General features: G+C 41.6%; 1 protein-coding gene across 3 annotated transcripts in view; it reads left to right on the forward strand.

Annotated features, from left to right (window-relative positions):
- The first annotated feature begins 216 nt into the window (after positions 1-216).
- ZBTB40 (zinc finger and BTB domain containing 40) overlaps positions 217-15,411 on the forward strand; it is an 80,343-nt gene continuing 65,148 nt past the window's right edge. For 2 of the 3 annotated variants that reach the window (XM_025357651.1, XM_025357666.1), the window contains exon 1: positions 217-370. The gene's annotated coding sequence lies outside the window, so the exon portion shown is untranslated. Of the gene's footprint in view, positions 371-1,019; positions 1,303-15,411 lie in introns of all 3 variants that reach the window. The other variant, XM_025357658.1, reaches the window with a different exon arrangement.

The following is a 15,411-nucleotide window of genomic DNA, read 5'->3' on the forward strand; positions in this document are numbered from 1 at the left end:
ACGAAACTCCCGTCTCAAAAAAAAGAAGAAAAAAACTTTCCTTAGGAAGTGTGGGGAGGGAAAGAGGGCGTGGCCAAGATTAGAGGTCAGAGAAGAGCCTAGCAACCGGCCGGCCCCGCGGTCCTAGCATTGGTGGAGAGCGAGCGCGTGACGCATACCCCGCCCCCAGCACGTGACCGCGGCGCGCGGGGCAGGTCGGGCTGCCCCCTCCCCTCTGATACCCATTGCGCGCCTGCCTCAAGATGGCCGCCTTCTGGCGTCTCCGGCGCTGTTGAATGGCGAAAGCTTTATTGTTCCCTTCGGGCAGGAGTGTTCGTGTCCTCTATGGCGCTGTCAATAAAGAACGGCAGTTTGAATCGGTGCTGAACAGGTAACCATAGAAACGGGGCTGGGACTCCGCGTGGAGACCCTTTTTGCAGCGGAGGTCCGGTTGCGCCCTAAGTGAGGGGTGTACACAGACCCTTCCGCGTGGCGAACCCGCGGGACTCTGCCGAGTCACAGCCGCCTCACCTACATCCCGGACGTGCCCCCGCCAGGGGCGGCCTGCATCCCTAGCGCAGGGTCTGCTGTAGAATGCAGAGGAGAGAGACCGCGAGGACCCACTCAGGGCGCCAGGCCGGGCCTGACACCGCCTGGGGCCTGTTGTCGCCCCGCACCTCCCTCTCGGCACGTCCGGAGGCCTCTTGTCGCTGTCTCACTCCCCCTCCCTTCAGGTCCCTTCGCCGGGCGTCAGCAGACTACGGCCTTGGGCCTAATCCATCCCCCTCTTCTCTCTTCCCCTCTCGGTCTTTGTTTACATTTTCAAATGGTTGGGGGGAAGAATATTTCATGTAATTTGAGAAAGTTCTATGAAATCAAGTCCATAAATGAAGTTTTATTGGAACACGGCCATGTTCATCGTTGATGTATTGTCTATGGCTGCTTTCCTGCCAAGAGGGCAGAGTTGAGTAGTTGCGCAGCCGTTGCTTGGCTTTAATCGGCTGGCTCACAAAGCCAAAACTCTTTCTGGTCCCTTACAGCAAACGTCTGCTGACGCCTGCCCTAAACACAAGTAGATTGGATCAGTGTTGTCATCCAGCTATTCCTCTCGTCCCTTCTCCTGGAGGGGGAAACGAGTTAAAACTTCGAGATGCACCCAGAGCGCTTTAGTTGACAAACACTCTGGCTTCCCTTCTGGTCTTACTATTCAGAGTTTCTCCTGCTTTGAATAGCAGTGATACCATGCAGCTAGTGCTACAATGAACCAGGTGCTTTATTTATATTCATACAAGTGTTGTTGTACTTTATGACCACGCTTTATAAGTAAGTATGGTATTTCCATTTTACAAAAGAGGAAGAAGTTGGTTCTGAGTGGTTAAGATATTTATAGGTGTACTAGGTTATAGGGCTGCGAAACTGAGCCCGTCCCTGGGAGCCCCCTGCCTGATGGCGTTGGTCAAACTGTTTGGATTTTATTATTTCATGTCTTTTCTACCTGGAATTGTTGGCTCTTCCCTGGAATTGTACCCAGATCTTTGTATGGTTAATGGAGATTTAATTACAATCTCAAAGTGCAATTTTTTTTTTTTACTTAGCTAAAGCATCAAACTTCTGCCCCTCCTTTCTAATATAAACACTTTTCTTCTATGTCAGTAGTCCCCAAACTTGGCTATTCATCAGCGATTTAACAAACAGTTTCAGAACACCGCATGCATGTACGCATGCATTCATTAATCAGTTAGTGTTTGTTGAAGACTTACTGTGTACCAGAGACGTTTCAAATTCCTGGAAATACAGTGGTGAACAAGACAAACACGATTTCTGCGCTTCCATGGAATTTAAATTCTGTATGGGGCGTGGACAAGTGGTATACAAGTAGACAAATATAATTTCGAATACAGCTGTAATAGCATCATCATAGTAAAATTAGTAGTTGCTATTTATTGAGTGATTATTTTGTGCCAGGTACTGTGCTAAGTGCTTTATTTATATGGACTATCATTTAATCCTCACACCAATACTATGACATAAGTAGTATTAGTATTACCATTTTACACATAGAGGAAACAAACTCACGGAGAAGAGATGTTCGAGGTTACATAGCTAATGCATTCAGCTGGGAGCTGAAGCTAATCTGATCACACTCGCCACCCTGTATTGTTTCATCTGTTTTTTGTCTTTCCTACTAGTTTAGGAGGTCCTTAAGGGTGGGGACCACACCTTACCTGTTGTATCCTCAGCTGCTAGCCAGTACCTATAACCTGGTGTTTGCAGGTAAATACTAAGTAAACAAATCCAAGTCATTCATTGAACAAGTTTTTCTTTTCTTTTCTTTTCTTTTATTTATTTTTTTGAGATGGAGTCTCACTCTGTTGCCCAGGCTGGAGTGCAGTGGCGCAATCTCGGCTCACTGCAACCTCTGCCTCCCAGGTTCAAGTGATTCTCCTGCCTCAACATCCTGAATAGCTGGGACTACAGGCATATGCCACCATGCCCAGCTAATTTTTTTGTATTTTTAGTAGAGATGGGGTTTCACCATGTTGGTCAGGCTGGTCTTGAACTCTTGACCTCAAATGATCTGCCCGCCTTGGCCTCCCAAAGTGCTGGAATTATAGGCATGAGCCACCGCGCCCAACCTCAAACAAATATTTTAGTGTCTCCGTGTACCAAGCACCACTGTCTAGGTCCTATGATTACCAGAGTGAGCAAGATGGACCTGGGGCTCTGTTCTGGAAGCTAAAGCCTAGTATCAAGACAGTAAAGAAATAACAAAGTTATTCCAAATTATGGCAACGCCGAGAGAGAGACACTAACCTGGGAGACTCACTTTTTATCTGGGTGGTCAGGGAAAACCTGTCTTAAGAAAGGTAGTTTAAGCTGAAACTTGTTGAGTGACAAGGAACTAGGCTAGCAATAAGGGGAAAGGGAGAGACGAAGCTGGGAGGAAGAACTTTTCAGCAGGTTAGGAGACTAAGGTGGGTAACAACTTGAGATGTTGGAGAACTCAAAGGGAGTCACCGTGCTGTGGTTCACTCCTGTGCTCAGTCCCTGGCCCTGAACCAGCTACTACTGAGAGAACTGCATGCCCAAGGGCAAGTTACAGATTAGTTATCTCATCTGGAAAATGTGAATGATGGTGCCTCCTCAAAGGGTTGTGCAGATTACATAAGAGAAACTGTATTCATAGCTATGGTATTTTCTTTTTATTGTTGTTACACATATTGCTGAATAACCAAATTTAGCTCCAAATGAAAACTTTATAAAGTGCTAACTAATAACAAAAGTCCAGAAATACATTACAGACAAAATTAAGAATGGGGGATCCAATTAAAAATAGAAGCCCACTACTTTTTATCTCCCGAAAGAGGGGAGCAGATCTTGTTTTTCTTAGTGTTTCTGCTTGGAGAAGAACTTCTCCAAATGGCATCTAATTTTTTTAAAGCCAAATTGTACAGCTGTCTATGCAGAACACTTTTCAGCATTTTAGTGTTTTAAGTTGGAAACTACTTGTGTCCCTCCATCAAAGGTGTATTTATTCTCTTAAGGCATTCTAAACAAATGTTAGACTTCTTTTAGTTGGTGGCAATTTAAAAATTTGTTTGCAAATGATTTCAAGTTTCCTCCAAAAGTTTTCAAAATAATGTCACATACCCTAAAACAGTATGGAATGCTTTGAAGCAAATGGCAGGCTTTTTGAGTAAGTAAAAAATAGGATAATGTTTGGGTTCATAAACGTAAGAAATTAGAAGCAATAATAAATCAAGGGAACTGTGTAAGAAGAACAGCATGGCAAGTGTCACTTTAAACTCTCCCCGGTAACCATATTGCACATGTCATCAGAAGACACAATCCAACCCTGCAAACGTAGCAAAGAACTGGACAGAGAGTGGCATGTTAGTGCAGTGTTAAACAACACGCCTGAATTAAATTGCTGTTTTAGGTTTGGGTGGGACCTTTGCATCTAAAGTATTACAGTTTTACTCTGATTTGCATCTGTTGGGTTCCAATAAAGAGCAGGTGCTAACACTAGCTTTGAAGGATAATATGAAACTGCAAGAAGAGCCAGGGCATACCAATTTGTTTTTCAATCTATTTTATTTCAGTTCAAAGCATCATTGCAGACAGGCAGTCTAGGAAAACGAGCCACACTTTGGCAATACTCACCTGCTTTTGGAGATTGAGGAAGACTGAGTGTAACCCAAGTGTGGCTTGTTTTCTTGGACTATCTGTCCGCAATGATGCTTTGAACTGAAATAAAATAGATTGAAAAACAAATTGGTATGCCCTGTTGCCTCATACTGAGTATTTACATTACCCTTCTCGAGTACTGGCTGAACCAGCACCCTGGGGGAAGGCAGTGACCCCTCAGCCTCTTTCAACTCTTCAGCAGAGTGAGCTCTTTGATTTTCACAAGGAAATTAAATTGGGATATGTGGTTTTCTGGATCTCCAATAGTCTGCCTTCCAAAGCCATCATCTGGATAATGTGGAGAAAACAAGCTACTAACCGCATAGAGGAAATAATTAAATACTAAGGGCGTTGAAATTCAGAGATGAGATTGTCACTTTCTGTAAGTCTTGCAGAGAGTGCAGTATTTCATTTGCAGAGAGCATACAGTTTTGAGACTCTGGCAGCCCTCAAGAGAGAGAAGGATAAGGAAAGAAAGCCAGCTTTCCTTACATTTCCCTAATGTTGTTATTTAACTCCAAATCCTCAAAATTATGATGCCACGTATTTAATTTCCTCACATAAATGTATTATACTGATCCATGTAAGTCAGAGATTGTTAATTTCAGGGTAAATGGTTGAATTTCAAGAGACCCATGAATCCTTTGAAGTTGCCTGCAAATTTGTGTGAATGTCATTTTTTTTCTGGGGAGAGAGCCAGTTACTTTAATCTGATCTCAGAAAGGCCCTTGACCCTTTGAAAGGTACAGAGCCGTTTAAATCACATGTTAACACCATCTAACTGAAGGCATGATGAGAATCTCCCCTGAAACCAGGTGCTGTTTCACTGCTCTGTAACCTCAACCTCAGAGTTTAAGTCTTATCAGTCTTTGTTTTCTGTCTAAAGTGGTCAAGCATAGTTGAATGTTTGTGTAATATAAGTGTCTACCCAATGAACTGCTTCATAAATGCCTTAGAGATGGTTGTTAATTTACATGAGACCGGTGAGATGTGGACCTATTGTCTAGGCAACCTCGTTAGCAGATATCATAACATTTCTACTGATAGAGGAAAGGAAGAGGTAGTGGAATTCCACTACTTTGTTTATAGGCATCGGCTTGTTACAGATGGAGTCAGTTCCTCAGACTCAGGAAAGTTGGGTTAAAAGGGAAAGAAGGCTGGGCACAGTGGCTCACACCTGTAATCCCAGCACTTTGGGAGGCTGAGGCAGGAGGATCACTTATGTGAGCCCAGGAGTTGAGGCTGCAGTGAGCTATGAACAGACCACTGCATTCCAGTTGAGACCTCTTTTTTTTTTTTTAAAGGAAAGAAGAAGAGAGGAGGGGATAGACTTGAAGAAGCAGAGGAGTAAAGAAAGATAGGCTGTTTCCCTGCATTTGTCCAGAAGAGTCCCCTCCCTTTATATCTGTGAAAAGAAAGAGCTTCTATATTGAGACAAAACCTATCTGAGAACTTAAATAATACTCGGACCTTTGAAAAAGTCAATTCATAAATGTAATTTCTGGTTGTATTAGTACCCAAAGGGAAACAAAAACAAGGAAATATCTTTACCTTAGGTTATTCTGTAAAACTGGTACCTCAATAGAAAACTCTTATAGGCCAGAGTTTGGCTCATATAGTGTTTAAAAAGTAGTTACTTCCATTTAAACATTAGAGATTGTCTGTCTAACTGACCCCTGGAGGCGTTTGCATGAGTGACCTATGCTGCAGGCACTAGCGTGGTTCTGGAACAGGACCAAACAGTAGAGGATGCTTTATGAAAGAAAGGGGCCAGGAAGGATGAGGAAATTAGAAACAAAGGATTATAACTGTAAATAATAGCTTTTGAGGCTCCAAATATTGATATCTGTTGGTTAATATTCGTTAGCTAGTGTTAGCTATAATGGGGTTATTTTTAGTGTTAAAACAAAGGTGAACAATAGGTGATTCTATTTCTTATTTTGAGAAAATACTGTAAGAGGTAATCTAACCTGCTAATTTCATCCTATTTCTCAGCTTTCTAGGACTGGGGCCTGACCACTGAGTCTTCCTGAGTTTTCCTTCTTGACTCCTTTTGCTCCTTGTCCCCATTAGCTCCAGAAGATGGTTTCCAGGGCATTGGCAGCAGTGAGTTTGCCATCTTTCTTCCACCTGGTACTTCTCCCTGGTTCTTAAGCTCAGTGGATGGCACCACAGAGTTGCCAAAGGCAGAAACCTGGGAATGGTGCCATGATCTTCTCTTTCAGCACATATTTAGTTAGGCTACAAGACTGTTGATTTCTTCTATCCTTTCTCTTCCTTTAGTTAAAGCTGCTGTAATCTCTTGTCCTGGATTATGAAACAGCCTTCTAGTTGGTCAGCGGCTTTCAGCTTCGCTCCTCTCCAATCTATTTGGTACGCTGTTACCAGTGGTCTTTATAAAGCACAGATCAGAATATGTGATTCCCTTGCTTTAAAACTCTTGGATGGCCTGCCTGCCCTTAGGATGGTCCAGCAAGTGCTACCCTCCAACTCTGGCTGTGCCTGTATCTCAAGCCTCATCTCTGAGCAGCCCCTCCTCCCACAACTCACCTTGTATTGAGCACAAGTTGAAATCTCTCAGCGGCCACAGGACTTTATCCTTTCTGGGGCCAGTGGGTCACATTCCAAGGCTTCAAGGCTGCTTCTTCTCCCTGGATTTCCCCGGTGGTGGCATCAACCAGGCCAGTAGCAGTGCCATTATCTACACTGACGTTTATATTACTGAATGCTGTTTGGGTTTTCTGTTACTCCTTTTGTCCTTAGAATATATGCTATTTGAGATGTGCAGTCAGATACTGTCTTAAAGTCACTTGATGTAATTATCTTCTGTGTAGTTGTATCACCAACTTCATAAACAGGCTCTTTTTCTTGAATACTTTTTAAAAAATTAATTTATTTTGAGACTGGGTTAGGAAACTGGCTAATTTTTATATTTTTTGGTAGAGATGGGGTTTCATCATGTTGCCCAGGCTGGTCTTGAACTCCTGGCCTTAAGCAATCCACCTGCCTCGGCCCCCCAAAGTGCTGGGATTACAAGTGTGAGCCACTGCGCCAGGCCGTCATTTTGTTTTAAACTTTAAGGATTGCTATTAAAAATTAAGTTCCTTTTTACCAAGAAGTTTTTATTTCATACCTAAGCCCTTCTTCTCTGTTTCTCCTGTCTTGCTAACAAAGTAGGCTGTTAAAGTTTTGGGGTTTTGCCAATCTGTCAGGTAAGAAATAATATTTCAGTGTAGCTTAAATTTGTTTTTTCTTTTTATGAGATAAAGGATATATCATGTCTGTGATACAAATTGCAAATATATTTTTCCAGTTGTTAAATGCTTGACTTTGTATATATTGTTTTATTGCTATCCAAGTTTTACATCTTTATATAGTCGTATTTATCAGTCTTACCATGTATTGCTTTGGATTTGCAGTCATAGCTAGGAAATTTGCCCCACTCTCAATTTATGGAGAATCCAGTTGTATTTTCTTCTGGTACATGTATAGCTTATGGTTTCACTTTTCGAAAAACATTTAAGACTCTATTTTCTTCTAGTACATGTATGGCTTATGGTTCCACTTTTTAAAAAACATTTAAGAGTCTGATCCATTTGAAATTTATCTTAGTATTTGGTTTGAGGAAGGATCTGATTTTATCTTTATCTCAATGGCCAGTGAGTTGTCTCAACAGTACTTATTAAAAACTTTTTTCTTCACTGATTTGAGATGCTGTCTTTATTGAGTACTAAACCTTTGTATGCATTTAGATTTCTTACTGGATTTTCTGTTTTGTTCCATTGGTTTGATTGCCAATTCATATGCTGTTACAAAATCATCTTAATGTTAAAGGCTTTGTCATTTAACATCTGGAAGGGCCAATTTTTTTCATATTGCTCTTTTTCAGGGTTTTCCTGGTTGTTTTTGCTTGTTTATTCTGGCATATGAACTTAATAATCAATTTGGTTTCAAGAGGAGATGACTTGATGGTATTTTTATTAGGATTGTGTTACATTTTATAAATTAGCTTAGGGATAACTAACATCTTTACAATATTGACTCTTCAATCCAAGATCATGGTCTGTCTTTTCATTTGCTCAAAGCTACTTTGGTGAGTTTTCAGGAGTGTTACATGTTTTTCCTTACAAAAAATCTGTATGCTTCTTTCAGTTTATTAGACCTTAACATTAAAAAATAATAATTCTGTTTAGAATCCCTCCAGAAGATCCCAGAGAAGTTTTACACACCCACATATTCTAAACATTTCGCTTGTGACTTCAGATGGTTCCTAGATACCTTCCCGCTTAAAGCTCATCCTATTATATTTTCCCTAAATCCCCTTCTTTTGTCCGCCTTCATCTCTTTCTCACTCTCACCTCTTGGCACTGTGTCCTGCCTACAGTTCAGTCAGAACATATTTGCTGAATGGACGAATAAAGTAGTGAGGGGAGAATGAAGGTGGGTGAAAGAGTGAGAGCCTGTCAGACTCTATTTGGAAAGGTCGTCCTTGTTGTATTTCTAAGTCTGCAGTCATTGATTCACTGGGTCATAGTACTTGATTCTCCTCTTTCCTCCATTCCAAAAAATTTTTAAAAGTTCTTGTGAACTTTTAAATTTTCATAATATTAAAATATAGTAACTCATATCTTAACATTATATAACATTTCACATCATGTTGATAATAGTTACCATTTATTGAACACATTCAAAATGCCTGGCAGTGTACTAGGTATTTTACAGTATTGTTTCATGTAACCCTCACAACAACTAAGCAATAGGTATTATTACTGCCTTTTCTAAAAATTATTAAGAAAATTTGCAAATATAAAAGTGAGAGTAGCATTATGAGCTCCCATATACATGTTAATTTCATTTTACACTTGAGAAAACAGGTTTTGAAAGGTTAAGTAACTCAAGTTTACAAAGCTAAAGTCAGATTCAGACCCCAACTCTTTATAGCTCCTTATTAAAAATTGTTTTTCAAATTTTAGGCTCTAACTGACCAGGGAAGAGCAGAAGCAAAGGAGAGAGTCAAGAGCCACTCTTCAAACTAGTTTAGTATTGTAGAAGACTCTAATAGTAGTCTTCCCATCTACAAATTCACACTCAGATACTTCCCTCTCTACTGACTGCAGACAGTAAGCCCTCCCATCTTTCCCCCTTTACTGCTTCTCATGTGCTCTGCTCACTCTGTCTTCTATTTCTCTAGTTGTATTACTACACTCTGATATTGGTTGGTTTTTCAAAGGCTTGCCATTGTTTTGAATACTTACCTCCTAGTATGATATCATGAACATAGTGGGAACCAATACATTTAAATTAAATAACAGTGAAACTTGCTCTTATTCATTTCGCCTATAAGTTTGGCGTGGTACTGTTACTTTTGAATGTTGCTCTGAAGGCCTGGCAGTCATTAAATTTGACCACCCTAGACACAAGCTGCTCATTCAGTTGGTACTCTGCTGTCACCTCTCCTCAGTTGTAGTCAGGTTAAAACCAGAGGGAGACTTGCTAAGGTCAAAGTCCAAGACAGCAGAATAATTGGCCCCTAGAGTTCTGGGTTTTTTTTTTTTCCCCTGGGCAGTAAAATGTTGAGGATGAAATTTTCATATATTCCTTTGAACATTTTTGAGCAAATACTATGGAATCCCATAGGCTCTTTCCCAACATTAACAGCAATAGAGAAGTTATCCTCTTTTGCATTTTTTTGTTAGCTCCGTAAGTTAACCCTCTTGTCATACTCCCTGGCGATGGAGGGAAATAGAGAGATGAAAATACTTCCCACTTCTTCAAAGACAAAAGAAAAAGCTTACAACACTAGGAGGAGACGAGAAAGGAGTTGATCTGTGAAATGTACACAGAGGGGTACTGAAGGCTGAGTGATCTGAGTAGTGGGATAGGACAGTGCTGCTGGAAGTTGGGGGTCTGTAGTCTCTTCAGTGCTCTGGTACTTAACTACAAAAGTGTGAGAAAAGAAGGATTTAAGATGAAAGTGGTCTGTTCTTCCTAGCTGTGCCATAAGCTCCTTGAGAGCAGGGATTATGCTGAATTTCTTCTCTGTGTAGTGCCAAGCCTCAGTTAAGGGCATTTGGCTGAGCTCAGTGACAATCTGCTGGATTGACAAGCACATTTTGTTCACTGATAGGGCTAGGACACAGCCCTGGGGCCACACTGGGGCCACATGGACTCCCACATCCTTCGCTGCCCTGTTACCAAGGTGCACGGCCTTGAACAGAGAAATGAGACTCTTCCTGTTACCTGTGGCTTAGATATGTATTCTAATTGGAATGCAAAGAAGACGACATTTTGGAAAAGGGAAGAAGAATGAGTTTGGGAGGTTAACAATAATAGCTAACTTGAACAAGTAGGAAGTGGCAGGGAGGGTTGAGGAATGTGTGTGCAGTGTCTCACATACACAGAATAAGTAGGCTCTACATCCCCATTATCTGTTCTTATTTAAAAACCACTACATTTACAGGGTATCCTTGTAATGCCTCTGAACAGAGAAGTTATCAAAAAAGTAGGAGAAAGAGTCTAAGGTTAAGAACTTCACCACTTTTTACATGTTAAAGTTTGGGCAATATCACTCAGTGGTCAAAGTTTCGACTCTTAGAGTCGGACAGCGTGAGTTCACTGACTGACTCTACCACTCATGGGCTTTGTGATTTGGAGCAGGTCATTTAATCTCTCTAGGCCTCCACTTCCTTAGTCGAAAGTGGGGTTAATAATAGTAACTCTCTCACTGGCTTTGCAAAAATTATTTAAGGCCGCCAATGTAAAGTGCTTGACACAATACCTGAGATATAATAAATGCTTGATAAATGTTAGCTATTATTGTTAACCTCCCAAACTCATTCTTCTTCCCTTTTCCAAAATGTCGTCTTCTTTGCGTTCCACTTAGAATATATATCTAAGCCATGGGTAACAGGAAGAGTCTCATTTCTGTCATTAATGAACTGGAGGATCTTAAAACACTTTACATTTCAAGGCTGTGGTTTCCTCATCTATGAAATGTGGGAATTGGGCCAGGTGATTTCAAAGTCCTTTGCATCTTCTAATTTTTAATGAGTTTAAGGTTTTGTTATTTTTTTTTATTTTTTTTTTGAGACGGAGTCTCGCTCTGTCGCCCAGGCTGGAGTGCAGTGGCCAGATCTCAGCTCACTGCAAGCTCCGCCTCCCGGGTTCATGCCATTCTCCTGCCTCAGCCTCCCGAGTAGCTGGGACTACAGGCGCCCACCACCTCGCCCAGCTAGCTTTTTGTATTTTTTAGTAGAGACGGGGTTTCACCCTGTTAGCCAGGATGGTCTCGATCTCCTGACCTCGTGATCCGCCCGTCTCGGCCTCCCAAAGTGCTGGGATTACAGGCTTGAGCCACCACGCCCGGCCGAGTTTAAGGTTTTGTATGAAATCTCTGATTATAGCCCAGCACTCTTGTTATGAGAAGTCAGACTCTCCCCACTTTCTGTCTTTCCTAGCTGAGTCGCATTCCAGACCAGCTGTATGAAATGAGCAATGTAGTTGTCTGTAAATTCTTTTCTTTTTAAAAAAATTATGTGACATTTGACATATATAGAAGATACATATGTAACTTGAAAGTGATGAAGCAGAATGACAAAAAGCAAATACTTGGATAGGTGTATTTTTATGCTTCCTTTTCCAAAGGTAATAACACCTAACATTTAGTAACTGTTAACAACGTTACAGGAACTGTCCTTTATGTGTATTGACTCATTTACATATAGTAGCTTATTCATACAACTACCTCGTGAAATAAGCACTAATATTATTCCCATTTTACATAAGAGAAAACTGAGGCCAAGAGAGTTAAGCAACTTGACTAAAATTCAGCTGGTAAGAGGGGCAGAGCTGGGATTCATGCCCCTGGCTGTCTCTAGAGCCTGCGCTCCAAACCTTTACTGTGGAGCACATAGCCGCTGGCATCACAGTGCCTGGTGTGTTATTCTTTAGTTGCCAGGGCCCCTTAATTTTTGCATTAGATGGGTATCTGTGAGCTCTGGAATTTGGTACTGTATTAATGTGTGGCCCAGATTTATTCCCTGATGAATAAAACTGTATTATAATCAAGTTGACGAAAACGTAGTTATCATCCATGTTTTCAGGGCAGAGCAAAATGCCTATCAGTGCCAGTGACAAAACCAAGGATCTTTTTGATACCTAAAGAGGTTGGATTTGAAAGCATTGGAGTGGTAATTGCTTGTTGAGACTCTTTACTGCAGGATGGAAAAGTTGGCCTTAAATATAATGCAGTCACAATCTCTAGTCACTCATTAGATGCATGTGTCACTCAGGAGATTTTGCAGTTTGGTCTGTAAAGAGTTATCTTGGATGAACTACTGGATCAGAGCAGCATGGCCTGGAAAGACACTTAAATCTCTCAAAGCCTCCTTCTGTTATAATAGCCTTGAAAATCGCTTGTTTCTATGAATTAGTCAGAAGATAAGAGGACATAAGCAGTTTGTTATGTTGAACATTTTGATGTTTTGCCTCATTGTGTTTTGTAGAACACCTCAAAAGAAGTTTCATTAGAAATTGAGATAATCTAGAAAAATAAATTAATTGAAAAGAATGGTTATTATAGGCACATCAGGAATCAGATGCTACCTACCGGTTTTGAGATTTGGAAAACAACCTTTCCAGTGGTCCTTAATCTTCTCCATGTCTATCGCCTTGAGAATCTGTGAGATGGTAGTGGTGGGGCAATGATCATGATCATGGCAGCTAGCAGCTAATTATTGAGTACTTACTACGTCCCTTTTCTATAGTGCCAGTGCTTTAGGTGTAACTCATTTAATCTTCCAGCAGCCCAATGAGAAAGGTACTATTACTATCCCCATTTTGTAGATGAGGAAACTGACCTCCTAATAGGTTAGGTAATTTGCCCAGGATTACACACTTTGTAATTGAACATTCAAGATTCACACCCAGGTAGTCTGGCTCCAGCTCCAGCCTTTAACCACTAAGCTACATTGCTCATGAAAGTCGGGGCCCTTACCCCCAGAAAGTGTGTAGTTGGACAACATCACATGTGCAGTAATTTGAAGAGCTTCTGGACCCTTTTTCCCCTATCCAGTCCATTGATTTGGGTTCAAACTCCACCCTAGACTTACGTAAATTCCTTTCAGGCAGAGATTATGTCTTATATCTGTGTTTGGTACATAGTAGGAGCTAAATAAATGTTTAATGAATGAATGGTATGTTGGAAATGACACTAGCTTTAAAGCCAGCCCCACCTGTCTGGGTTTTTATTCTTAAATTTCCTGTTATAAAATTTATACAGGTTTACTATAAAAAATTTTGTAACATAGACGAAGAAGAAAGTAAGTCTCCCATAATGACAGTACCTAGGATAACCACTTTTAGCATTTTTCTCTATTTTCTATATTTTCAACTGCAAATGTGTATATGCATGCACACATATTTTTAAACCAAATTAGAATTATACATGTATTCAGTTGCATGCTGGTTGTTTTCTTTTTAGTATATTGAGAGCATTTTCCTGTGTCATTAAAAACCTTCAAGTGCCTTTTTTTCTCCCCAAAAAAATATTTATATGTAATATAAATACCGTGCAATTTACCATTTTAAAGTGTACAATTCAAATGTCTGTGTAACTGTTATGGGATCTTTAGGGTGTTGATTTTCTTTCTGGAAACCTCTGTTGGCCGTTGGCACCTTTGCCCAACCTCTTGTCCTGCATCCAGGTATGCAGACAAGTGAAGGATGAAGAAAACAAAGAGGAGCTTTATTTAGTGTTAGAACAGCTCAGAGGAGACCTGCGATGGGTAGTTCCCCCTCTGTAGGCAGGCAGGCAGGTTGTCTGTTGAGTGTTCAGTTCTCAGTAGAGAGGAGGCCCTGGAGAGAGTAACTCCTCTCTGCGGGCTGGTCATTTGGTGGTCTCTCTGAAGTTCTCAGCAGAGAGGGTAGCTCCTCTCTGCAGCTAGTCATCCCATGTCTACTCAGCTCTGGCTGAGTCTGGGGCTTTTATGGGCCTCAGAGGGGAGAAAGTGTGGTATGTGCCGATTGGCCCATGGGTGGCCATGGGCAGACCTGGGAAAGGCACCAGTTCCCACTCTGGTCAGTGGGACTGGCAACCAGGTCCCCAGCCTTCGGCCCCTCCCTGGCCTGAAGAAGGGATGTTACTGGGACCTGCCCTCTTCTACCTGGGACTCTGTCTGCCTACTGTTGTTCCTGGTGCTCGAGCTCTGCCTAACTTTGCTCCCAGATTGAGATTGGAGTGGGTGCTGATAGCAGGGAGAAGCCAAACAGTGGGGAGAGGCGCTTCTGAGCCTGTGAGGGTGGGGCCTTCCCAGACCCCCAGGAATGCAGGGATGCCTGAGTCTGCAGCCATGGTTTGGGGGGTTGCAGCTGCCCCATGTAGGGCGGGGCTCCTACCTGCTCCTGGTCCCCTGAGAGCACAAGGAGGCTCAGATCTGCAGCCACAACTTGGGCGGCACTCTTGCCTGCTCTGTGGAGCATGTAGCCCTAGCCAGGCCTCCTTGCTTCAGCTGGGATGATGGCAGGCCGACTGGATCGGCTGCCACCATCATAACCATCACCACTTTCCAATTCCAGGATGTTTTTTATCATTCTGAAACCTCCCCATACCTGTTAGTCACTCCCTATTTACTCTTCCCCAAAAGGTCTGGTAACCACTAATCCTTTTTCTGTCTCTATGGATTTGCTTATTCTAGACATTTCATATGAATGGAATCATATACAGCAATATGTGGCCTTTTATGTCTGGCTAAACTGGCTTTTACTTAGCATAATGTTTTCAAGATTCATCCATGTTGTAGCATGTATCAGTACCTCCTTTTTATGGATGAATAATGTTCCATTGTTTACATATACAATATTTTGTCCATTCATAAGTTGATGGACATTTAGGCTGTTTGCATTTTTTGGCCGTTAGGCTTAATGCTCCAATGAACGTTAATGCACACGTTTTTGAGTGGATCCATGTTTTGATTTCCCCCAGATGTATACTAGGAGTGGAACTGCTGGGTCATATGGTGTTTCTGTGCTTAGCTCTTTGAGAAACTGCCAGATTGTTTTCCACAGGGTTGGTACCATCTTACGTTCCCACCAGCAATTCCGTGAGGGTTCCAGTTTCTCCACATCCTCAGCAACACTTGTATTTTCTGTTTTCTGTTTTATTTTATTATACCCATCCTAGTGTTGTTACCTGAAGTGGTATCTCACTACAGTTTTGATCTGCATTTACTAATGACGGATGATGAA

Source organism: Theropithecus gelada, chromosome 1 (assembly GCF_003255815.1).
Source record: "Theropithecus gelada isolate Dixy chromosome 1, Tgel_1.0, whole genome shotgun sequence".
NCBI classification, from domain to species: Eukaryota; Metazoa; Chordata; class Mammalia; order Primates; family Cercopithecidae; genus Theropithecus; species Theropithecus gelada.